The following is a 25,838-nucleotide window of genomic DNA, read 5'->3' as shown; positions in this document are numbered from 1 at the left end:
GAAGCGGCAAGTGGGTTCCAGCAACGCTGTGACGCGTGTTGGTAATTATGACATTATGACATTGATTTGGGCTTCGACTGTTTTTCAAATCAGGACTTGAGATCTCTTTGTTCTCCTGTGTAAAACCCAGCTTTGAGGTCATTCTTCTCCTTACACACCCTTGGCTGTTTATGAACATCCTTACAAAACTCAAAGCCCATTTCCCATTGAGGAAGACAAGAAACAGGTTTTGTCATTGTCTGGCTCAATTGTTCTTTGTAACTACATAATAATTCCAAAAAGAGGAATACTTACTAGCCTTAGGTTTTATTGTTGTAAAAGCCTCATGTCAACAATGAAAGGATATGCATGGTACAGGCGTATGATTGAGGAGAATCTGCTTTTCATATTAAAGGAAAGTGAATGAGAATGACATTCATCTATTTGAAAGGGAAATTGGCAGAAGGTTCAGCGGGGTACCCATCTATAATGAATATTAAGGATCATTTCAGCTATTTGGCATCAAAATCTAGATAGCTCTAGATCTCTCTGTGTGACAGAGGTCCCATACTGACATCCCAAAGGATGCCAAGACAAGCTGTTTATGCTTTTGGCTTCAGGGTAGAAGGACAGACTTTGGCATCCTAATCTGATGTTTCCTTAAAGCTGCATCAATGTATTCTCCTTATGCATTGTTGCTCCTAGCAGTGGTTGCATTTTGTTAGTTTAAGAAAGCACTCTGGGATCTTTCAGAATAAAAGGATCATTATTGCGGAAGTTGGAAAAATGTCAGCAGAAGGGATGAAATATTGCCCCATGCCCTTGCTTTACAGAACAGGGAATCTTTTCTTCTAGTGTTGGTTTAGGACTTAATCCCGCAAGGTCCTGTCTGTCAGCAAATACAATCAGGTTTAAGAGCATGAATAACCATCCTAGAAATCACTAGAAACTATTTTGTTAGTGTGAAATTAAGGAAGTGCTGAAGTTCTCCGATAGACCGGGACCGGAGTACTCAGCACCCTGCAGAAATGAGCCTTCAGTTCTTAGAACCATTTATTGTGTCCAGAACAGCCATTCATTAGGGCTTTGTGCAGAGAGGTTGAATTTCACTCACTTGGAAGATATTCTTTCTAACCCCCTGAGAGACACAGGCTCTTCGGTTGATTTGGAAAACAAAATGATTAATAGCATTTTACAAGTTTTTCCACTAAACAGTTTTCAGTTAAAGGCTGTCACAAGCTAAAGAATTTGTAGGAATAGTGTCAATCTGATGACATAGTGGCAATAAATCCTATTGTACTGGATTACGTTTTTACCCATTAAAATGCTCTGACCTATTGTCATCCAAGTAGAACCACATTCCACTGGCTGTTCAAAAGGTTCTGATTTCACTCCCGATTGTTGCCAGGGCAACTGCACCTCCATCCAAAACTCTGCTGCACCAATCATCTAACTTGATCTGAACAGACTCGAGGAGATAAAACAACGCGCTAATTATCTGTTCCCATTGAAAAAGTCAAAATCAATTTTTTCTGAGATCTGAACAGAAACTCATAGAGGTTATTTCGGGGATATTTGTTGGGGTTTTTTGTTTGCTTGCTTGTTTCATGAGGCACCAATTGTCTCATTTCTTTGGGGAATAGCTATCTGTGTGCAAAAATGCCATGAAAAGATTAATATTCATAGTCTGTCCAAAGCAAGAGTGCACTAGAAGCCTCACCACAGATCACTCCTGGAAAGAGTTCTCACTCAGCTGTGGAAAACGAGAAGGATTTTCAGTAACAGTCAAACAGCTGGTTAATGCTTGTGAGTGGAAATAGAAATGTTTGAATTTTCCCACTGAGATTTCTGGTGGAAAACAGGCTGTGTTTTATGGCATCTACTTTTACATGCGTTAAGTTAATATATCAGTTGTCTTGCTTTGAGCATCTTTGAGTGGGAGAATGCCAGTTAGAAGACACGCATGCTCTGCCATAGCTGCTAAGGATCAGCACTTACTGGGGAATAAAATGGACTGCCTGGAGCATCTGGCCATGTCAGAAATCAGCTCAGTAATGCTAGTTTAGGTCTGATCACAGCCAGGCTACAGGCCTGCAAAGAAACAAGATTGTGCTGATACTGCAAGACAGAATCAAAGCTGTTAAACTGATGTACACTACATTCGTTTCCATTTTGAAAACAATTTGAGAATTTTAAAAAGAACAGGAGATCCTTTGTGCTCAAAGTTGCCTCACAAATGGAGACACCTTTAGTTCTTATACATGGAAAACTTCCAGCTAGTTTTACTCTGTTATCCAGATGAGTCTTCATTTCACAATCTACAGTCGGGCTCTGCCTTGGTTTTCCTTTGGAGTGCAGGAAAACTTGCCTGAAAAATCATTGTTCGCTGAACCTGCCTCTAACTCAATTCGTTTCCCAGATTGTTGATTTTTATCAAATGTCATTTCTTAGATCTTCCCAGGTTAGTAGTGACCTTCTATCCTCTATCATGTGGACAGCAAAGAGAAACCAAAAATGTAATGCTTCCTCAGCACAATCCTTCCACAGGAAATTAAGGGCTGAATCTCTCTTTGCTGTTCCAATTCTCCAGTCCAGCATGTCACCACAAATAATATTTGAGTAGCTGAACCATATTCTTCCCTGTCTGCACTCGCAAAACAGGACTTTTAACTGCTTTAGAAACAGGAACTAGTGTTACTATCATGACTGCAAACTACAAAAAATGAAGTATCTTGTGAAAAGCAGCACAATGAGTTTTTGGGTTACAGCATTCTTTCCTGCCAGACAGAATAGACAAATAGTCTGCTTTCACAACATGGCATGAAAAGTTGAGAATCAGATCGCACTCCTGTCCTAATTTAAAAAGCAAATAGAAAAGAAATCCGAGGTTGTTTTCTGTTTGTTTATTTGTTTGGCTTGTTTGTATTTATCATCTGGCATTTTAATTGCACAGCAAGTTACTGTAAATGGATGTTCTGTTACCAAGAATGGTTTCATGCTCATAGAGAGAATTTTGGGCAAGAAAGATACCTAATAAAATAAAGAAGGACATGGAATCAGCCAATCTAGAGAACCATACTCGTGCCAGAGAATACAGAATGAGGTGAATTAGCAGTGTCCTGTTGAAAGGCAGAAACTTTCTCAGTGTGAAGTGTTTTCCAACTGATCTTTCCAAGGGCTATTCAGAATCCCTTCTGCCAAAAGGGTGTCTCAAAGATTTCAACCCTCTTGTCTGGTAACACCTCCTTTGCAAAAGTTTGTTTCTTTATAAACAGAGCTTCCTGAACAAATGACTGATACATCAGTCCCAGTTCTTTCTGCCTCCAGAAAGAAAGGATATAGAAATCTTGGTAAGAGCTTGAGTTGTATTTCTGATATGAGTTCCCTTCTGTTGTGGCGCTGAGTCATTATTGCTACACTAACGAAATACAGCTAATCTGTGGATTGCTTGGATATTGCCTGAATTTAGCAAGTTTGCTGCCGGTTAACTCTGACTGATCAACTGACATTTGCTAAGCCGTGCTAAACCATTTATCAGGATGTACTGGAATTTTTGCTTTTGGCAGTGTATATCTCTAGGGAGCTTGCATGACTTAGTGGCACCAAACTTGTAGCATCAGTCCATTCACACCCTTTCAAAAGTAACAGGAACAAGTGCACCAGAATGTTTGCCTGCTCCCGTTTCAAAAATGTCCATCAGTATTATAGAATGACTGTGTCATGTAAATGATGCAAGCCTTCTTTGCATTGATTTAAATCACCTAAACAAAAGGAGACAAAAGAAAAGAAAGCAAAAGGAAGATGCAAAAGTGCTGGGAGGCCAATTAGTAAAGTCTCTGCAGATGAAAGCTAAAGAACTTTCTCCCTTTTCTTCTTTCAGTGACTAATCTCTGTTACTGTAACAGAATGTTAGGAATGTTTATCCTCACCAAAACTGAAGCATTCACTTCCTCTTCTCCATCTCCTTAAGTCTCTTCAAAAAGCACTTCCCTCTCCATTATGGCTGTGGCAGGAAAGCTTATGATATTACTACAGAAAACACTATCTGTAAAAGAATTTCTTTTATGCCCAACTAAAAGCTTGTAGTCTCACTCTGTATCACCACGAGTCAATGAGTCAGGGGTAAAAAAGAAACAACAGCTTGAATGTTCCCAGGAGACCAGAAGAAAGGAAAAGTGATGCAAGGCAAGGATGCTGCATTTTTTACAGCAATAGCCATGAGGACAGACCACATCACAGACCACCCGTCTCTAAGCTGGACCACCTCTGTCTTCTTTCCAGGTTCAGAGCACCGTGGTGGCTGCTTTCACAGGAGGAGAGCTTCGTTCCAAAACTACTGCACAGGAGCGAGTATTTGAGGAAGTTTAACAGCAAGGAACATGCAGAAGCTAGTATTATGTAATCAACCCCCTGGCAAGTGCGTTGCAAATGATGCAGTGAGTAACATAAGCATTGCATTGTCTTTCTCTGGCATCTTTCAATCATCTTCTATCCACTGGGTTAGTACTGCGAGGCAGGTTACCTTCCTCAGGCACACAGTGGCAGTAGGAGCGAAAACCCTAAGTATACAGCAAGGAAAGGAAATCCTATCCACTTGTTTGCCTTCTATGTGACCTTCCCAGATCCTCAGCCTAGTTAGAAAAGCATCTCTGTTTTCAGTACAGTTTGAATTGTTTGTCCAGGGTAACAAATACAGAAATCAGGATATCTCTAAGGTGGACAACAAAATTATTCCTTTCTTACTTTTGTTTGTGGGTTCTTATAACAATCCAGGGGTCAGTGTCTCTCATCACTCATTACACATACATATTTGTGCACAAGTTCACATTCACACAGCCACTCACACCTAAGAAAACTGAGTCCATTCCTGCAGTTCAGGCCTTTGCTGCTAGGCCCCTCTCTGCTCCGACAGTTCCAACAAGCTGGTTGCCCAGACCAGCCTCAGAAGGCAGGCTTTGGGGCAGAACGATTCTTCTGACTCACGCTCAGTTCAGCCAACATTTCTCACAGTCTGTAACCTTCAATTTCCTCTGGTATGAGCTGAAAGTGCCTCTGCTGGTCTGCCCTCCTAACTCAAGAATTCATGCGGTCAGTTTTGCTGCACCTTAGCTTTGTTCCTCTGGTAATGACACGTTGGAAAAACCCACCGTACGTGGACAGGCAGGAACAGAGGAATGTAGGAATTGCCAAACTGGATCAGCCCCACTGTCTGTCTGGTTCTGTATCCTGTCTCTACCAGTGGCTAATACCAAACGCTCCAGGAGAAGGTGTAAGAGCCCTGCAATAGGCAGCTTTGCAAGAAATTCCCTCCTCAAACAAGTTCTTACCCTGATCTTCAGTAGTTAGAGGCTGGACTCAGCCCTGCAATTACACAGCTTCCCGAGCATGTATTTGTACCAGCATTATAACTCTGCCTACTTTTAATATTCAAATGAACACAAAGTCCCCTTCTGAATTTCTGTGTGATAGAGAACTGTGTTGCCAAACAACAACTAACAAGCTGCCAGGTTACAATGCAAAACACACTTCTCGTTGAGCAAGATGAACAATTTATTCCCATACAGGTTGTTTAGTTAGTTTAAAACTCTCTAAGGTAACAGGATTTCTATTTAAATGTACACACACGAACGCGCATAAGTCAGGAAACAGAAATGGGCTTTACCTTAATATCTGCTGAGATCTGAATCTCTGCTTCACTCCCTCCTTTCTTTTTCTCTCTCTCCCTCTCTTGCATGGCTGGACTGACAGGTTGGCAGGGCTGAGAACGACAGGTTGGGTTTGTTTTTTTAGGCGCAACTCCTCCCCCTCTCAAAGAGAGAAAAAAAATGCAAGACTGCTTGGGAAAAGTTCACAGAAAATCCCATCCTTTCAGCACATTAGAACTGACGAGACATATGCTACATTTGGGAGTCCAGCATTTTTCCTATTTTTTTCTCAGAAAGGCTCAAAGTCTACTTCGCAGCAAGTACGAAGCAACTGGAGGATTTACACCGGTATCTGATCTGACCCCCAGCCGTGTCCCTGATAACTGATCCAACAGATAATTGTAGCCTCTTTCAGGCAGCCTTGACAGCAATTTTTGTAAAAGTGGAAGGTGCTTTTACACAAGCACAAATGCCTTTGGGCCTTGCACTTTATCCGTACATCCCACGGCCTCCGTGTATAACAAAAGCCACCAGCAGATGTCTGAAGTCCTCATTTCTCTCCCAGAGTCCTCCGCCGCTGCCAACCTGCCCGCACTTGCAGCACCAACGGGTTATTTTCAGCTCCTGCTTTACTCCGTCCTCTGACTCGGCTGCACGGAGACTGGCTGGCCTTCGGTCACTGTCACCTGAAACGCGACAGTGATGCTGCCAGGTCTCTCTGCGAGTGCTGGGGGAAATATTTAGCAGGCCACACTAGCCACACACGTACACACAAGGAGCTTTGCTTCAGGAGACTTGGGCAGAGATGTGTGTGACAGGAAAAGTCAAGTGACAAGTGACAAGAAAAGTGACAAGAAAAAGGAGCCAAGAGGTCAGTGGCAGGTGATGAAATGGCCTCTACCCTTCTGCTTTCCTGTAATCTATCAAAAGAACTGCGAGACAAGTCTCTTTTGTCCTCTAATGCTTTCCTTAAGATGGCAGTTTGGGCACAAATCTGCAATTTCCACAGCCTCTCCTCTGCGGAGTTGCTGTCTATTCCTTACCCTGCTGTCTCAAGCAAACATACAGTAGACTAATGACAGTCATCTGCATAAATTTGCATCATAGACTCCTTGAATAGAATCCATATCTCCTCTGGGTCAGATTTGCAGCTGGTTTATAACAATGAAGTCTCATAGACTTCATTTACCTGCGTCACTGCGGCTGGCATCACAGTGCTCAGTATGCTGATAAGCAACAGCTCCACGAAGCCAGAAGCATTCCAAAACTTTTGGAAAAAAACAGACGGTTTAACTAACATTATGATGAACTAGCTTATGGGTGAAATCAATGAGTATCGCACAAAGTCAGCATAGCATCGTATACAAAAATGCCCAGTTCCACGTTTCACTAAGCTGCTGCAGTATTTCCTACACCGGGAGAGTGCTGTTCCAGGGCCAGCTTCCATTCCTCCCCTCAGTCTCCTGCAGAATCCATTTGCTTTCTGCCTCTTCTATCAGGCAAGTGTTCTCAATTGTGTTCAGATCCCTGCTTAAGATTTCCAGGGAGATAACACAAATGCTAAGAAATCTTTCCGGCTAGTGGAATGGGCTAACTGAATCCAGACAGCACTGGTCATGGCCAGCACCAAAGTTCAGCGATAATGAATCAGGGCTGAACACACCAGTGCCTGCTGAGTGCCTCTATGAGGTGAGAAACTGTTCTTAAGGTTACAGCATGGTAATGGGCTTCGTGTTTCTGCCTTAATTTCTAATACAGATGGGATGGGGATAAGAATGTACTAGTATTAGGTGCATACCAGGCTCAACATTGCTGTATTAAAGGCAGATTAAGCAGCAGAGCTATCAAGCTGTAGCTTGCTGTGGCACTGATGCATGACAGTCCTCTCCCTTCTCAGCATTTTGAGGCTGGAGATCCAGCTCCTTCCTTCTAAAGATTTGCAGCTTGAGGAATCCTTAAGGAAGCAGGGTAGATCCAAGGGGGGTTATTTTGACTGACCATTTCCTGCCCCAACACCTTGTGCCAGGAACTCGAACGTGGCCATCGCAGCACTCCTGCTTACCTCTGGTCTACCAACCCCACACAGCCCATGGGCTTCTAGAGGAGGAGGAGAGAAGAAGAGCAGCAATGCAACAAAAGAGAATGTGCCAACATCCAGCTATAGCCTCCGGCTCAGATCCAGTCCAGCCCTGTGATGCAAGCCTGGAGGGTGATGGGTTTATGTGGAGCATTTACACAGCTTCTCTACCCCTTTTTTTATGAGGCTATGTCCACCCCAGGAGCTAAGGGTCCATACAAGCCAAGAGCTGGTTGTTCTCAGCAAGCAGAGTTGCCATTAGAGCTTCAAATCTGTCAATAAATGCACTTCAATTAACTACTGAAGTGAAGTTAGATTTCTTGTTTTTCCTGTTTAATTACCGAGTTTCAAGACAGTCTAATAATGAACCCTTAGAACTTATTACGGCATCAGAAAGGCTGCAAAATTGCAGACAACATTGGATCATTATAGTCAATTAGTTACACTCCCTTTAAAAAATAAAAGAGGAAGGAACATGTTTCATAATATAGGAATCTAATCCAAAATCTCCTGATGCCAATGACAAGATTCCCATGGCTTTCAATTGACAATGATCAATGCAACCAATACAGTAAATCTGGAATTTTCATATATTGCTACTGAAGTTAGAGTACTGTTTCCTGCTGATTTTCATTTGGGTTCTATATGCCCTGCTGCTCTGTGATGCTTTCAAAACATCTTCCTTGATGCATGCAAATAGTCCTTTGTTTTTGCAGGTTCCTTGGGTATGGCTGAGCAGATACCAATCACACTGGAGCCATCTAAGGGCTGCCAAGGAGGAAAGGGAAAATAATAATAATAATAATAATTCCAGTTCCCAGCTTTTAGCCTTGGGAAAAGTGGATCACACAAGCATCAGTGCAGGGGTCACAGATCCATGTCCATTACCTCAAACCCCAGTAACAACATTCATAATCCAGGCTGCTTTTTTTAGACTGGGTGAGTCTGTTGCTCCAAATTTCTACCCATTCAAAGCTCAAACTCTCTTTCTACTACCTATAAACTGCAGGTGCTTAAAGTTTGATAGGAAGGTGAGAAGTTTCCAGCAAAGAAGAGCAGCAAACGGGACCAGGTATGTTATCTTCAGTGCTTGCTGACTGGTGGCCTTAGGAAAATCATTACAAAGTTCCTGTCAGTGTAGAGGGCATAGATGTGGATGTCACTGCCCCTCTAGCAACTCTGTATGTCAGTGGACATACAGACCATTGGGAGCTGGAGAAGAGCTTTAGCCCTTTCTCATGTGTTATTGCACAGGGAGAATATTTCAGTCTAGGGACTGAATAATTCACCAAGAAATCAGCTGGCCAGTGTGGAAATAATTTTAAATGAACTGAGCCCTTAGGTATTAAATTAACTGGATCTCTAGGGAAGGATGTGGATTATTGCAGCTGAATGGAGCCCTTATTTATCAGATGGAAAAGGTTAATGTCATTTCCTTTCCTTTCCTCCATGGTTTTTCTTACCACATCACCATTTATGGATAGCATGAGGTGCAGACAGTGTAAGAACATGTGCTTGATTGTTTAAATGACCAGAGCTGTTACTTTAATGGGGGGAGGGGGACAAGAAATTAAGAGTTCTTCTGGTTTCCTGGGAGGAATTACAGGGCTGGGAAACATAAAACACTGAAGAAAGGAAATGGGCTTTTGGAGCACCTGGTCTTTGATTTGACATCCAAGAGTACCTAACTGAATGAGGGAATTTTTGCATTCTCATCTACTGTGTGCACATAACAACAACCAGGATCAAACTAATCTAATATCCTTATTTCATACTTTATAAAGAAAGAGTACATTAAGAAATGTCATTTTTTTTTCCTCCTTAATTAAGTTTAAATACAGTTAAATTAAGTTCTACTAATAAAGAGTCTATGTTTTTTTCTAATTTGCCTCTGGAATCTCAATAGCTGTGGACCTAAAGATAAATATCAGAGCTGTTCAGCTATCTATTATGTGCTTTACTAATGATGACAACAAGGTAATTCTAATACCAGCTATGGAGACAATTTCCATGGCAGTAAGACTGAGAGAAGTGAAAGTCGAGATTAAGAGAAGAAAAATCTTTTTGTCGTAAAAGACTCAAGAGACACAGGTTGATTTCCTCATCTCTAGCATTGTACAACCTTAGGCAAGCCACTTAAGGGTATCCTCCAACCTGTTAGCATAGTAACAGAATGGACCTACAACGCCCTTTCTGGTGTTAAGGATGAGCACATCTGACCTCTTGGGAATTCAGGGATGACAGCTCCTGGTTCCCCATTCAAGCCCACAGAAACAGGTATGGCATTTGAGTCAGGCTTCTAAGTACAGCCCTCCTCAGTGTTTAGAGGGGCTGTATACATAGGTGTCATGCATATTTGTCTTTGCCATGCCGTGAATAATAAATGGTTTGAGTTCCTCACCACCCTCTTGTTTCCAGAGCCATCAGCAGAACATAACTCATGCCAATTCCATAAGAAGACATCAGAATACAACTCTTGGTCTCCCTGACTATGCAGAACTACAAGATATGAAACTTGTTCCTAGCTGTCAGATCCAGCTGCTTCCCTACCCCATATTCAACTCCATGTTGGATCAAAACTCAGGCATACACCTTTCCTCTCTCTACAACCCATTATCCATCAAAGGAAATCCAGACTGAGGGTCAGAACATCTCTGTATTTGCTGGATGATTCAGAGGAAAACTTTCTGGCCCAGCTTCACATCTGTGAAACTGAATCAATAGCTGAATCAAGGTAGAATCACTACCTTGAAAGGTATCTTAAGGACAAAAAATTAATATTTGGTGTCACTGCAATGGGGATAGCTAATTCCAGCTCTGAATGAAATGAGGAGAAAGATGCCCATTGACTTATATGGGATTTAGAATGAACTCTTATTCATTTTTCATTAGCCACCGAACAGCCATTTGAGGATAACAGTGAATAACTATTAATACGTATGCAGTTAAACAATCAGCATCTAAGTTATAATGGAGTAAATTAATGTATGTATCTAAGGCAACCACAATGTGACTATTGAGTTGGCCTCATAAGGTGAGTATTTGCAGAATAAGAAAAGAAGCACATGTAAAAGCTGAGTGCACCTGGTCTGATTTTTGTCCTGCCCACAAAGGAACAGCTTTTCTGGACAACCAAGCAGCAAGATATTACAGCAAATAGTCTTTCACATAAAGCCAGACTTGACTTTGTTATAATTGCTATGTAAATATAATCCCACTCATCAATTAAAAGCTGCTCTTCTGGGCTGGAACATTATACATGTTCATTGAGATGGAATCCCTGTCAATTCAGTTTTCTAACTCAGTATTCATGTGCATTAGCCTTGGAAAAGAGAATGTGATTGCTTGAATAAATTCAGCCACTACCTTCTGCATCCCTGTATCAGTTGACACGCGTCAGTCTGACTGTAATAGGGGTTCAGAAACATGTTGCCATGGAAATCCTAAATATTCAGTTCTTGGCAGGGGAATTCAAATGGGATACCTGATAAATAGAAATAGCCCAGCCCTTTGCTGACCGCATAGCTAACGCCTAACGTCTTAAGATGTTACCGAGGATCATTATGCAATTTTTTTCCAAAGTAGTCGAGGAAGCAAAAATCTTGATTTTCACTAACATTTGTAGATTTGCAGATCCCAGATTCCTTAGTGTGTCAGGAAATCTCTCCCAGAGTTTCCCGTTGCATAAGCACAGTCTCTCCAGTGGGGCTACATTATTTCTGAGCTGTCTGGATCCAGCCAGTTCCTCAGGCCAGAGGGTAATTGTTAATGGTCTCTGACCACTTAGGTATTGCTGCTCAGCAGTAGCCCTTGCCCTCCGGACAACCTGTGCTTTCCTTCCCTGTACACCACCCACATGGGGCCAGCCAGTGTCTGACCCCTTTTTTTTATGGTTATTGTTCTGTGTGACTGAACACTCTTAATAATTCAGCATGGGTCTTCAGCACTGCTGTTTCCTAAGCATGGCTGCAAACTTTACAACCCAAAACACAGCCCATAAATAGATTTCCCTCTCGGGCAGCATCCAGCAGCTGTTTAACAACACACAGCATCCCCCTGCAGCAGTTTAGCACAAGAAGTAATGTGTGTCATACCTAATTAAGCTGTAGGCAATTCAGGCTGGAGACCAATTCGTTGCTCTGTGTCAGTAAAGCAGCACAACAGGCTATTACCAAGGGCATCAACTACTACTGTAACATTTAAAAACGTCCATAGTTCTTACTAGGTAGGAGAAAACAAGTTCTACAGAGCATGCTAAACCAAGCTTTGGGGCATGAGTAGTGTTTTTAGCAACTTTCCTTCCAGAAAGCACTGAGGAAGGCCTTTCATTGCATCACAGAATCATTTGGGGCAGGAGCAGTGACTGTAGCAGCTCTCCTGCCCAGAGGCGCTGGGGAAGGCCTTTGGGGCAGGAGCGGTGTTTTTTAGCTAAAAACTTTAATTCTAGAAAGATCTGGGGCAGGCCTTTGGGGCAGGAGCGGTGTTTTTTAGCTAAAATCTTTTATTCTAGAAAGATCTGGGGCAGGCCTTTGGGGTAGGAGCAGTGCTTTTAGCTAAAAACTTGCATTCTAGAAAGTGCTGGGGAAAGCTTTTTGGGCAGGAGCAGTGTTTTTAACCAACAGCTTTCATTCTAGGAAGATCTGTGGCAGCCCTCCAGCCGGGAGGCACCGGGACAGGCCTTTGCCCCCGGCGGCGGCCTGAGGGCCGGGCGGGAGGGTGGGCGCTATCCCTTCAGCACCACGCGCCGCCCGCCGCCAGCGCCCCAGCACCGTTCGGGGCCTCCTGCCCCGCACAGGAGGAGGAGGAGGAGGAGGAAGAAGGGGAACCGCCGGCATGGGCTGCCCAGTGGGTGTCCTTGCTCCCCTGTGGTGCTGGAGCCTGGCCCGAGAAGCCTCCCTGTGCTGGAGGCCTTGGCGCAGATCTCTGTCCTGAGGCTCAGATCTCTGTCCTGAGGCTCAGATCTCCATCCTGAGGCATAAATCTCCATCCTGAGGCGCAGATCTCCATCCTGAGGCATAAATCTCCATCCTGAGGTGCAGATCTCTGTCCTGAGGCCTGTTGCTGAGGCCAGCTCTGCCCCAGGCTGCCAGCTCACCCTGAGTGGGGTTATCTCTTTCTTCTGCGGTGGAGAGGAGACAAGGAGAGTGCCTTTCTCTGTGCTTAAGTTTCACATGATTCCATGCTGGGAACGAAATGAAACTAAGAGGATTTTGTGAATTTGAGCTGGGAGCAAAAGACAAGGTGAAAGTGTCTGAAGTTTGGAAATAAGCCACAGTCTCAAACCAGCAAATTCTTTTTCCAAATGTTGTATGACTAAGGCCTTTCATCAGCAGTAAAATCATACAGAGAACATTTTTTAGTTGTTGTTTTGTTCTTTTTTTTTTTTTTTTTTTGAGTTAAAGATTGTCTACAAACTATTTTCAGTAAAATATTGATTGTGCTTTCTTCTCTTGTCAAAAAAATGTTTCCATACATAGAATTATCCCTGAAGAAAACCAAGCAACCATCCAATTTCTGGACCTGATCTGGTAATTTAGATAAAACCGCCATTTGGGTTAATGAAACTTAAAACTTGATTTGTCAATGACAAATGTCTGCCTTTCTCTTGAACATTAGTAATTTCATTTTTGGCTAACTCTGTTTCAAACTCCACCACTGCAAAATAATCTGCCTACCAAATAAATAAGCTTAGCTCATCACATGCTTGATTCACTGCATAAAGTTGGTTTTGGAGGGTGGAAATAGAGCTGTCTTTAGAACTGAGGAAATATGTGGGAATCAAGAAGCTTCCTACAACTCCCAAAATATTGGATACACGTTTTCAGGTGAGAAATTTTCCATCATAAGTGGAAAATTTTAAGATTCCATTCAAAATCAGAACCTCACAGTATCCAGTTTTCTGTGTTATATACTTAAAACATATTCCTAGCTGGTCAGAAGAACCATTGAAAAGAAATGCTTCTGCTTCTGTTGAGAGAAAATTTCTAAACACTGGTGGAAAAGTTTACTTAAAGGACTGCATTTCTCTTCCTCCAATAGAGTTTGTGAATTATATTTGGCAACTTCCATGTCTTTGTGCTGAACAAAGCAGAGAATTGCGCAGAGCAGATTATTATTATTAATAATAATAACAACAACAATAGTAAATCTGCATCAAGAAGGACTGTGAAACATAAGTAGAAAAATATTCTTGTCAGTCAAGCCACTCACATCATGTAAACATACAAGCTAAACATTTTGTATGAAACCATCCAATCTTCCTGCAGATTATGAAGTATAATTTTGAGGATCTATAATATATGATACTGCCGAACATGGACTGTGACAGTGTGTAATATTCAGTAAAGTGCAGTGGCTTTCAAAAGCGTGTGAAATAACCTTATCTGCAGCTCACTGTTTTGAAAGTTATTTGCGCTTCTTAATATAAGAATAATATCACGCTTTGTTGGCTTAGTGGTGGAAATTGATTTGGGTTATCAAATGAGGTATCATAAAACTCCAAGGTGCACTTACTGAATGTTCCGTATGTTTGAACCAGAAATACTATCTTCTTGACCATGTGTTATCAAGCACACTCTGTATGCTTGGCTGTGATTGCTATAAAATGTAAACAGCATTCAAACTGCAGAATCTACTTGTCATTCCTTATCATCTAGTCAGTTTTCCTGCTTCCCACTGCCCCAGAGTTTTCTTAGGTGTTTCATATTTTGGCTCAAATGAGAGTGCTCCTGTATGACTTCTTAAAAGATTTTTTCTGAAAAGCTCAGAGATCCTATGCAGCTCTGACAGCACAGCAAGAACTGAATTGCCAGCAGAGGGGGAGAGTTAGAGAGACACTGTGATTTGATCCAACATCCACTGAACTCAGTGGAGGTATTTTCACTGACCGGGTCAATAAAAAGAAGGAAAAACCTTGCACTACAGAACTTTGTGTAATATTTTCTCCAATTCACATTTTCTAGATGCTATCCTACTGTCTATCTATACCATCAGTTTTCCTTGCTGTTTATATCAAAGAGTGCTCATCACTTTTTCTGTGCAGTAATAAAAAAGCTGTGGAAAATGCAAGGCCACATATGGTCTCAGGAATAATAATTAAGATGAAAAAAATCTCGATTTACCAGAATGAAAAGGCACTGAGCAGCTTTAAGCAGAGAATGCCGTATGCCAACCCCTCATGCCCCTAATAAATCTGCACTTGATGGTGCACTGTAAGTCTTTAAGCACATTGTAGAAATGGGGCAAATCCTCTTTTGGAATTTACAGACTTAAAAAAATGAAAAGCAATGTAATTCCATTTATTTTAACATCATTAGTTTCTGAAAAGGAACCCTGATCATATCTTAGAATAGCATTATTGTTATTTCTATGATTATCACTATTTTTAACACGATACTGTACTTTGCTGCTAGCCAATTGATTCTTTTGCTCTGGAGTTACACAGGAGGTGAGAAGCATGTTAAGAGCTGGAACGAAGCACAGGAATGAGCTATGGCTTTGCTTTTTTTTTTCCCCAAGAATTTGTAATCTATTTATTGTCAGAATAATGTCACTGAGCCTAGATGGAGCAGTGGTGCCAGTGAAGGATATTTTTCTGTTCTTATGTCTTTTAAACAAGATGAGGTATCCCATCTTATCATTTCATATCACCAGAATGGTTTTGGAATTGTTAGCATTACATTAAAAATAAAAACAACCAAACAAAACAACCAAACAAAAACCCACAAAGAGCTAAACAACACCCCTCTCCCTTTCCCAATAAAAAATAAAATAAAAATAAAGAATAAATAAATGCGTAACAGGGACCAAAACTCTAGTAGTTCTATTGGCCTAAGCAATTAATCAGGAGAAAACACTGAAAAGCTCCCCAGTTCCCTTCTGGTGTGTGTTTGCTTTCACCAACACGTAGTGTCCTCCTGGTCCTACGAGAATTCCAGTTCTCAGGGGTCCATTGGCTCCTTGGCTCCCTGTCAAGCCCTTCATCTTCAAAGCACTCCATCCCCTTTTGATGCCAGCATCTTTATTTGCATTTCGTAGCACCCAGAACAGGCTAGGCAAATAAGTTTAAAGTTCAACATATGCTTTGTAGAATTGCCAGATTGAAAAAAAAAAATAACAACAACATTCAGGAAATAGAGAAATCCATGAACCCTTAACAAACATTGAGCTCCTGACAAAGAAGAAGGCATACTCGTCCTCTGCTGACCTAGGTCACCTTTGAACAGACTCAAGATTCTTTATCAACTTGCCAATTTTCCCATTCTTTTAGAGATCAGGTTTGTGTTTTGTTGTGTTTTCTTTGCGTGTTTATCTCTTGATCTTTGAGTAAATTACAAAATCTGAAATCAGCCATTGTGGAAACAGGTTCAGAGCTTCACGGCTGACTTCCTGTTTATTTTATAACCGAGGTGCCAGTCTTTTTAAATTAATGCAACTCCTCATTTACGTTTTCTGTATTATGATTCAGATTTTCATAGTCACTTGGGCCTACATTCTAACAGCCTTCCAATATATACTGATTTTTTTTTCCACTTTTTTTTTTTTTTTTTTAACTTTCATTCATTTCAGTAAACTCCAGTGGGAGTAAAGTGACAATCTAGTAGATTCCCTCATTCTGTGATTATCATCCCTGCATTATCCCTTGTGTATGGTGCCAAAGATCTTTAGGGCTAAATGACCAGCTGTATTTGGTCAAAATAGAGAATAGTAGAGTCTTACTACTTAGTTTAATAGGCTTACAAGAATCATAGATGTGTGAACTACTTCCAAACAGTTATATATATATATATATATATATTTTTTTTTTTTTTTTTTTTTTTTGAGGAAGTATGAAGACAGAGTGTCTTCACATCGCTTCCTGATCATGCACTTTCATATTTTATAAAGTAAGTCTTTCCTCACAGATTCGTAAGTATTTACAGGCCAAATGCTTTCATTGCCCACATTCCCAAAACAGCTCAGAGATAATGTGTAGAAACTGTTTTACTCTGAGGGCAGCATATACCATGTTGCAAACATTACTGAATGTAAACCAAAATGCAAACAGCATAGCTGCAGTGTCTGTAGAAATCTCCTTTCCAGTGGCAGTCGGTAGTTTGGGATATGCTCATCTTCACAAGGCTGCACATAAGCACAGGGAAGAGACTGAACCTGGATCTTAAGGAATATATCAGGGCTGAGATATTGTCTGCTTAGATGGAGCTTACACTTCACTTGCAGGATTTATTCATGAACTAAAATGGCATTCTGAGCTCTTGGAAACAGGAACAAATAGGGTTTTTCTTTTACTTAAATTTGTAAAATCCATTTGTATTAAAATATTGTTTCTAAAAATGTGTTATATTTATCTGATATATACGTAATATATATATAATACAACACAATAAACAGCAACTGTTTGAATGTCCTCAACTACTTGTTTTAATTGCCACTTGTTTGATCTTCAATCTAATTTCCTTTGATACATTACTGTGGATAAAGCTCAGTGGCATCATTTCCATGTAAATTTATGCCACAGCAAATAAAAGAAGAGTTGGGCAAGTGAATCCTTCTCACTGTGAACCAATTTTGAGCCACCACATAGCACACATAGATATTTAACATTATTTTAGAGCAACTATTCATTCTATTGACACAATAAACAGAACAATTGTGGGACTAGTGTCCTAGTCATTTCTGAACAGTCGAGAGAAGAGAAAATAAATCAACAAGGGTGCTGAATGCATGCAAAACAAATGGAACATCTGGTTTGTGTGAGCTCAGTGAAAGGACTGATGTAAATTCAGATCTTGATAGTGCAGTCATGCCTCTCCACAGGGAGAAGCAGACCTTTTCGGACTTGAGCAGTACAGAAAACAATTAAGAGGAAAACAATAGTTACAAAGATAAGACTAGTAACATGAAGAGCAAAGCAATGGTAAGGAGTGTGTATGTATTTGTGAAAGCATGAATGTCTGAATGAATTCACTGTGTGTATACTCTTGTACTATGTGTACAAATACATTTTCATTTTCTGTCAAAATAGGATGAAATCAGCTGGATCTATCCAGTAATTAAGTTTTAAAATAGGCACAATAAAGCAATGCTTGTCATTGTCTGGTTGGTTTGCCCTAAAAAAAAAAAAAAAAAAGGCAAACACAGAAATGTGCAGCCGCTCTCCAGTGTATAGGTATGGAAACAATATAAAAGGTACTTTACCTTTGCTCGTGCCTCCGTGAGGAAGTTATGTCAAGGGTCCTTTGTTTCTTGTGTGCCAGCAGCCGTGCGACTGTAAAGAAAAACAGGGCTTGGGTTAATAATAAAGAAAGGTACAAGCCATAGACTCCAAAGACTCAAGTTAAACATTTACCCCAGCTTGTTCCTGTGAACAAACTCAGAGGGTCTGCTTTGATAACTGCTGGCATCTTGAGAAAAGGCTGAGAGCCAATCTGCTGCTTGCCCCGCTACTTCCCGGTCTGCAGCTCAGACATGCACAGCAGAAAGCTAAAGTCACCTGTGCACATCTCAGTTAGGATTTCGAAAACAAGAAGCAGGAAACTCTCCCATGTCAGAAAAGCTCTTCACAATTTAAATGCTACTTCAAATATTTACACATAGGATTGGATTCTGAATTACCCACTGAAATACCACTTAGGATAAACAGATTCAAGTTCATACTTACATTCTCTTTTATTTAGTCAGACTTTTTCTCCAGAAAGTCTTTTGTTTCTATGTTAGCATGAGGCTAAGGTAAAGACTTCCAGTCTATACAAGTGCAATCTCCTTTTCTGCCTGAGACGCGGGGCAGGGAGCGTTGCATGTCAGTTCCTGCTAGGCAGATACCTGGAAACAGGTGAGAGCCAGGGTGGAGCACAGCCCTTGTTCCTCAGAAGCCATGCTGCTTCAGGACCTTTCAGAAGATGGACCTGCTACTGCTTTCCACTTTTCACAACATCATGTTCAGGCTATTCATTTAGGCACCTGAAGGTGAATTTAGGCACTTGAAGATGAATTTAGGTCGTCTGAAATTTTAGATACGGTTCTGGACTAGTCAAGGTCAGGAGCAGACCAGACTGCAGTCCCCCCACAGAGACCCTGTGCACTTTTGAAACTTTTATATGAATTGAACCTGGAATAGAAATCCAAAACCACAGCAAACTGTAAGGACTAAATCGAGGGATGAGTTGCTGCATGGTGGTATGAGCTCTCTCCAGCTCAATGGGGCAGTTCGGCTAACTGATGATAACCTTGCGCTTGCTGTAGCTGAGAGCAGAGTCAATGGGCAGTATATATTACAGAATGGATGACTTTTTTTTTTTAACACTAAGATACTTTTTCATGTGCCAGGGTGACTTTTAGCAACATTACAGGATCTTCAAAAGGTTCAGCATAATTTCAGTTCTCTCTCCCTAGCTTTCAGGGTCTTCAGTACTTATTTTTATTCAGAGCCCTGAGGGTCTACAAAAGCACCTAAGCAGGGCAGGCTCCTAAAGCTCTTTAAACACCCTTTGTGATTTGAGAGGAGCTGGCCTAGACAACAGTTTACCAGAGGCTGAGGCCAGCTTGGAAAACAAATAATATAATAATAATAATCCAACACCACTGTATTGATTTTTAACGTCTAATGTTTTCCTCTGAACTCCCAGAGATATGACACAGGGAAGTATACTCCTCCAGTCTAAAGTAGCTGCACAAACCTTTGACTGCGTGATCACAGAGATGCTTGAAGGAACTCATGACCATTCTCACCCTATCCTGTGTTTGGATACAAGAAGGCAGGCTCATTTCTTTTAACGACGGTTCTGTTCCCCAGACCTGTACTCCAGTAGCTGAGGTACTAGGTTATGACTCAGAAGAGATAAGTATAATTTCCAGCTCAACGGCTAAACAGCCATACAACTTAGGGCAAAATGCCCTTTGTCTGTCTGGTCCATTCAGACTACGGGCTCTTTGAGGTAAGACCAGCCTCTGACGGGATATTTGTACAGCAGCTAATACAATGGAAAGCCAGTCTCAGTTTGGTAGTTCTGTGATACAAATTAATAACAATAACTAGACTTGACTGCTTGACAAAAAGCAAATAGTTTGGAAAAAGCTGTCTTAAATCTTTCTATCCCACTTCCCCAGACCAAAAAAAATCTACAAATGTTATTTCTTTTGGCAGCTGAAACCTAATCCTACCTTGGTTAGCATAACAGAGAGAACAGGAAGCACTGTGAAGGAATTTTTCATTCCCTGGGACGTCTTTGATCCCCTTCCCCTCCCTTTTCCTATCAGGTAATTTTCAAATCTTGATGTTTCCAGTTAGTCTACGTATCTTCTTGTTTTGTCTACTTCAGTCAAGTGTTATTTAACTTCCATTTCATGGATGAAAAACTGGTCTGCGTTTAGACTTTGCTGTTGTGTAAGCCGGAACCTGAGAACTTCAGAATCCCAAATGGGAATACAGCTAAAATTCACAGCCCTTGCTGGTGGAAAACCTATCATTACTTTGCTTTAACACAGACAAGGTGCATTCATACATTACATAAATGCTAAACAAATCATTTAATCACTTTCTGTTGCAGCCACCACTTTTTGTCACTTAGCGTTAGTGTCTCAGTTCAACTTTCCAACATATGGAGGAAATTTTTTCTCCATTATACATCTTGATTTATGCTCATCTAAAATGTGCAAAGCTCAAAACAAATTAATGTCTGTTTAATATTTGGGGTTCTGAAGGAATGTGTTGACCCTTATTTCAGTCCCACATGGAATGCAAGACTGCATCTCATGTGGGCAAGCTTTCGACAATAAAACAAGTAATAATTAAAATATGCATGACCCTCAAAGGGCTTAATTACCACACACTGCTGAGTGCAGCCTCATGCTTGTAGCATAGACAAGTCTGTAGCACTACAAAGCAGGAGATGACAACACACGCAAGATAAAAATGAAAACAAGATCATCCTAGAGTAGATAATGTAACACCCCCTTTGCCTGCAGATGACTGTTTCTGTCACACAAGCTGGAGCTTCAGTAGCATGTGCAAAGCACACCACTTGGAACTGAAGCAGCTGCATATGTACTCTTTTTGTGTCTCGTCTCCTGCTTTGAACCAATCGCTGTTTGCCCTGTCTGATGACTGTAGGATGCTGTCTTTCTTTTTAGCTTTGATTTGGTCAGATGGTCCTTCTTTTTCTGCTTAGTATCTTCTATTTCGGTTGCCACCAATGTCCTCTGCACCTTCAGGCCACCAGTCAGAAGTTCCTTAGAAGTCCATAGGAGTGAAGGCAATAGCCTGCTGTAGAAATTACTTTGTTCAAACAGTGCCACGACCATCTTAAGAGTTTCTCCTGGTCAAAGTGGCAGTGGTGGGGTTACCTACAGCAATGACAGAGCATCTGTCCCCCATCAAATTGAAGATGTCATCTGCCACCTACTTCAAAGTAGGCTCAAAAAATATCTGTGCCCTAAGAGGGATTTAGCTCTTGACTAGCAGAATATCTTACAGTCCCACAATCTCACGTATTCTACTTTGCAGTAAGAGCAATTAGTCCCATTTTATGCTGAACTGCAAAGATCACAAATGACTTCAATTAATATAATTCTACTTGACTCAAAAAAAAAAAAAATCAAGTAAAATAGAGTCCAACAGGGAAATTTCAATTTTTTATTTTCACATATACAGATACTTGTTTCAGGAGACTACTATTATGATAGTCCTCAATGAAACATAATAAGATATATCCATAAATCCTTGTACCCAGTCCCATACTAAATACAGCTTCATTATATCTTCCCCACCCTGGCCTTATTACATTGAACTACTAATTATTATACATGGTTCAGATTTTCTGATAGAATGACTCACTGTAATTCTGCTTAGTAGTAATGAAGAAACATGGCTTGCTCTGGCAAATAATGCATGATAATCAACAGTGGTTTTGTCACTGATTCCTTTATTTGCAATACTATCTATAATTGGAAGCCACTGAAAGAGATACTGACTTGCTTAAATGATTATTACTGTTGACTGCAGCACTGTTAAACCTGAAAGATGACAACAGAACTGAAGTTAGACTCAAGTCTTTTGTGTCTTTTTTTTCTCTCTCCTTTTTCTTCTTTGTCCAGAGATGACCAACATCGCTTCTTCCTTCTCTTCTCAGGGAAAAGTTCCAATAAAAACTACAAAAAGTGACTGGAAGGCAGAGTAAATATATAATTTCCCTACTCTTTATGACTTGAACTTGTGAAAATCCAGAAACACTTTTATTATTATTCCATGTTATAATAACCTGCACGTGGAGGTAGATTCTAGGCCATTATTGACTTCACTGGTCCTGAAACCAGGACATTGCTCAGAGCTCCGTTTACAAAATGTATATAGCACTGTTCCACACTCTTGCTCCCAGCTATTTATAACTCCCCAGTGCCTGGAGCAAACAGCTGGGGAATGAGTTAGGGTCTCAATGGCACTCTGTGGATTCAATGGCACTATGCTTTTCTTTTCCATTTTTTCCCTTTTAAAATTGAAATCTTTTCAGCATTAGCAGCATAAAACAGGCACAGAATGAGACAGTACAAAGGCAGTCGATACCAGCAGCCTGATGGAGCTTATTTGTCACTGCCTGCAAGTACAGAAGCTGTGGAGATGCATGGCCTAAATAGGAGCTCATGCCTCAAGGATCAATGTGCACTGACTATACACCAACCTTTAAGTGTGTGTAATGGGCTGTGCCTGGCCATGACCCACCTTTTTTCAGGCCCCTCTGAGGTAGTGTTTGCTAAAGGGACTTACACAGGTTGGAACGGCTCCTAGCTCCGTGAGAGTGACTCCCTCATCCACCTGTGCAAGAGCCAACGACATGTTAGCTTCATTCATACTTATCTAGCAGGATGGCAAAGGAAATCACAGACTGCGACTTCCATTGATGTAATAAGAGAAGGATGGACTTATCTTGTTGTGAACAGAGGAAATTAAATGGAGATCGTCTCTATCTCTCTTTTTTTTTTTTTTTTTTCCATATTAAAGAGTTCATTTGCAACCATCTCAGAAACATTTGCTCTCATTCTTAGGGACTTCTCCTTGTGCTTTCCAGGTTGTGAGTGAAAGGGAGGACGTCAGAAAGATGAGGTAGAAGTTTCTCAATATATTTAAGTGAAGTAACAAGTCCAGCAAATATAATCACTCAGTTCCTTTACTCTGAAGTGTTTCTTAGATAAAATGGCAGGCCCTTTTGATGTACGGGACCACAGTCCTGCCAGTGGCCAGTGTTTCATGGGAGCTTGCACATACCTGCCTGTGTTTCTGGGCTTGTATTGCCCTTGACTAGGAGATATGAACTGAAATCAGGATGATCTGGAAGGGGCAGCTCTTCAACCAGCTGTGATGGGAACCCTGATAGACTAAAATAGTTAAAAATAATAATAATAATAAAACACCACAAGAAGAAATGTAATGTTTTTTGTGAAGGCTTTCTGAAATGGACTCAGATCCCAAAGGGCTTAGTAAGCCTTGGAGTAGTTGCTGGTGGTCACAGGCTTTATAATGGGATACTTTTCCACACAGGTTACCACGTGCCTTTCAAGAATTCCCCACACCAGGCCCATTCTGCTCAGGGGCCACAAAAGGGATTCATTTATTTTGTGTTTTACACCTTGTTATTCTCTAGCTTAACAACAGACAGCCTGCACTTGCCCCTGAGTCTCACCTCCCTCACCAAGCAGTGTCTCCATCCCATCCCAAGCCCCCCAGAACTGCTTGGGCCTGCCCAAAGCCCCTCGCCCTCAAGGGCCCGGTCTGGGCAATGCTGCCCGAAGTGGCTGGGAAAAGGCGGATGGGAAGGGACTGCTGCTGAGGGGGCAAATGCAGCCCAGGAAGCACACAGGGGAAAGGCAGGGGAATAGTGAAGGCAAAGAGTGTGTGAGAGAGGCAAAGCAGCCCTCAGACAGCCTGACAGGGCTTCAAAGGGAGGCCTGAGGTAGCAGCTGGGAGCCATCTGGGTGCCTCAGCCTTCCGTTAGCGACAGCACCGCACGGTTGCCTCCAGCCCATGTTCGGGGTTCTGTAGAGTTCAGTCAGGGGCCGAAAGTGACTGACTGAGTTATGCGGAGTTCAACGTTCTTGTGGCAGGGCCTACTTGGTAGAAAAATAGAAAAATGAAGGATGGGGAAAGGCTTGTGTTGGTAGGTGGCCAGGAAAGAGCCAAACGTCTGCACCGAGACTTAGGGCACCAGTGTTAGGTCACCACGTCTCTTCAGAAACCACTTTGCTTCCATAACCTGAGACAGAAGCCATTGTGGGGAGCTCTGGCATCCAAAGGCAAAGCAAATTCCTGCTCAGATTCTGATAGATTTTCTTTGGAGTTTTTGGAAGTCAAGAAGTGAGGGGGCTCAGTGCAAACACCGTGCTGCTGGTGATTGTTTCCAGCAGCTGAACCTGGGTAGGAATGACTGACAATGCTGAAAGCGGTCAGCTTCCCGTTATTGCAACACCACAGAACATGGTGTCTTGACCACTTCCTTTTATCCCTTTTTCCTCCTTTCCTGCAGAATTTAAGAGAGCACAACTGACATAGAAAATGGAAATTGAGAAGGTCGTTGGAAAAAAAAATAAATAAATGGTGTGGCTGTACAGATAATAAGACTTAATGATTTTATTTCCAATTTCATCTTTGTGCTTTCTTATGGGAAGAGTCTATTTTGGGGTGATAGTTCTTCATTAAAAAAAAAAAAAAAAAAAAAAAAAAAAAAGAACAATTAGTGGAATGAAACTGGAATGAAAAACTGCACTGCATTGTCAGATCCTTTTATGCAACTATTTTCGTAGCCTTAATGAGTTGTAGGCATGTTTTTTCTTGCCTGTGTGCCTTCCTGGCTTTCAAAGTGCTAGTATAGGAATTGTTATTTTGAAAAGCAATGCAATAAAATTTTATTAGACAGAACAGGCTGGTTCTGTCCTGGTTTGGACCAATTGCTGTGTAGGACGGAGGAAACGACATGCCAAGCACAATAAGGACTGAAGCACTGGAATGTGACATTGGTATTTTTCTCCAATTGATTCTTCACCTTGGAGGAAAGATTTTACTCCACAGGAAACACTTTCCTCATATTCATTGACAGCTGGGAAATAATAGAGTCGTTCATCAAACAGTTGTCGTAAAAGACAAAAATAGCTCTGAACCCCTACAGCAGCCCCTCTGCAACCCTAGGAAAGACCTCTGCTAATCCTGTCCGCTCCCCTGCCAAGCCAGGATTGTTCTCTGTGCTGCAGTTTCTGGTGCTTTGGCTAAGCTAGTTTCAAACGTTCCAAGAGATGTGGCCTCAATCACTTCTCCTTGCAGACTGTTGCAGCCTAAGAGACAGCTGTGTCAGAAAGTTTTCCCTCCTATTTAGGGCACTTGTTCCCTTGACTTCATCCCAATAATTCTAGCTATGTTTCATATACTGCACTAAACCATCCCTTTCCAATGTTGATGTTTGGTAAAACAAGAAGAACAAACTAACACTGTTATGTTACTTTTATGAATCAGTCCTTCCAGCTCAAAATCATTGTTGGTCACTTCTGAAAGCTGTCTGATCTGTTGAAACCATTTTGGTATGACATTACCCAGAACAAAATACTCTCACGTCTTTACAAATAGTTGTGAGATACTATTTCTTTCATGAGTGTTCTTTTAACTTTTTTTTTTTCAATTGTTTGGCATATATATTTGATAGAAAATACTATATATTAGCAAATTCCTTTTCTTCATGGAGTAAATACTAGATGGAGAAAGCCTGGGGTCAGTTCCAGTCACATGTCTGTGGCTAACTCTTTTGTTCACCTGCATATAAAATGCACATTTTATTTACCTGCTGTGAAGAAGTAACTTTGAGTAACTAAATTTATTTTTATACGTACTCATAAATGGTGTTTATATAATACACCGTGATCATCAGATTTTTGGCTGTGATTGTAATACAACCCTATAAATTGACAGTTATCTCCATTTTGTTGTGGTTGTTTTTGTGTTTAAACAAGGATACAACCCAGCCCAGTAACTGCTGTGGCTGGCAGGTGGCTGGAGAACAGCACAGCACTGCGGCAGTGCTACCACCCCTTCACAAGCTGGCTTTCTGCAGCAGCCCCTCTTTTGGTGCCTTTCTCTGTAGCGAATTCTGACTTCTCTATGCAAA

General features: G+C 41.3%; 1 protein-coding gene across 3 annotated transcripts in view; it reads right to left on the bottom strand.

Annotated features, from left to right (window-relative positions):
- Positions 1-18,068, bottom strand: part of KCNJ16 (potassium inwardly rectifying channel subfamily J member 16) — a 34,785-nt gene extending 16,717 nt beyond the window's left edge. Inside the window, exons 1-2 of one of the 3 annotated variants that reach the window (XM_068654643.1) lie at positions 18,050-18,068; positions 17,899-17,968 (exon numbers count right to left, since the gene is read on the bottom strand). The gene's annotated coding sequence lies outside the window, so the exon portion shown is untranslated. Of the gene's footprint in view, positions 1-5,641; positions 5,754-17,898; positions 17,969-18,049 lie in introns of those variants that run through there. The other 2 variants (XM_068654644.1, XM_068654645.1) reach the window with 2 other exon arrangements.
- Between the last annotated feature and the right edge of the window lie 7,770 nt (positions 18,069-25,838).

This window comes from Anas acuta, chromosome 18, assembly GCF_963932015.1.
Source record: "Anas acuta chromosome 18, bAnaAcu1.1, whole genome shotgun sequence".
Taxonomy (NCBI): domain Eukaryota; kingdom Metazoa; phylum Chordata; class Aves; order Anseriformes; family Anatidae; genus Anas; species Anas acuta.
This window is presented reverse-complemented; position numbering and strand designations above follow the sequence as displayed.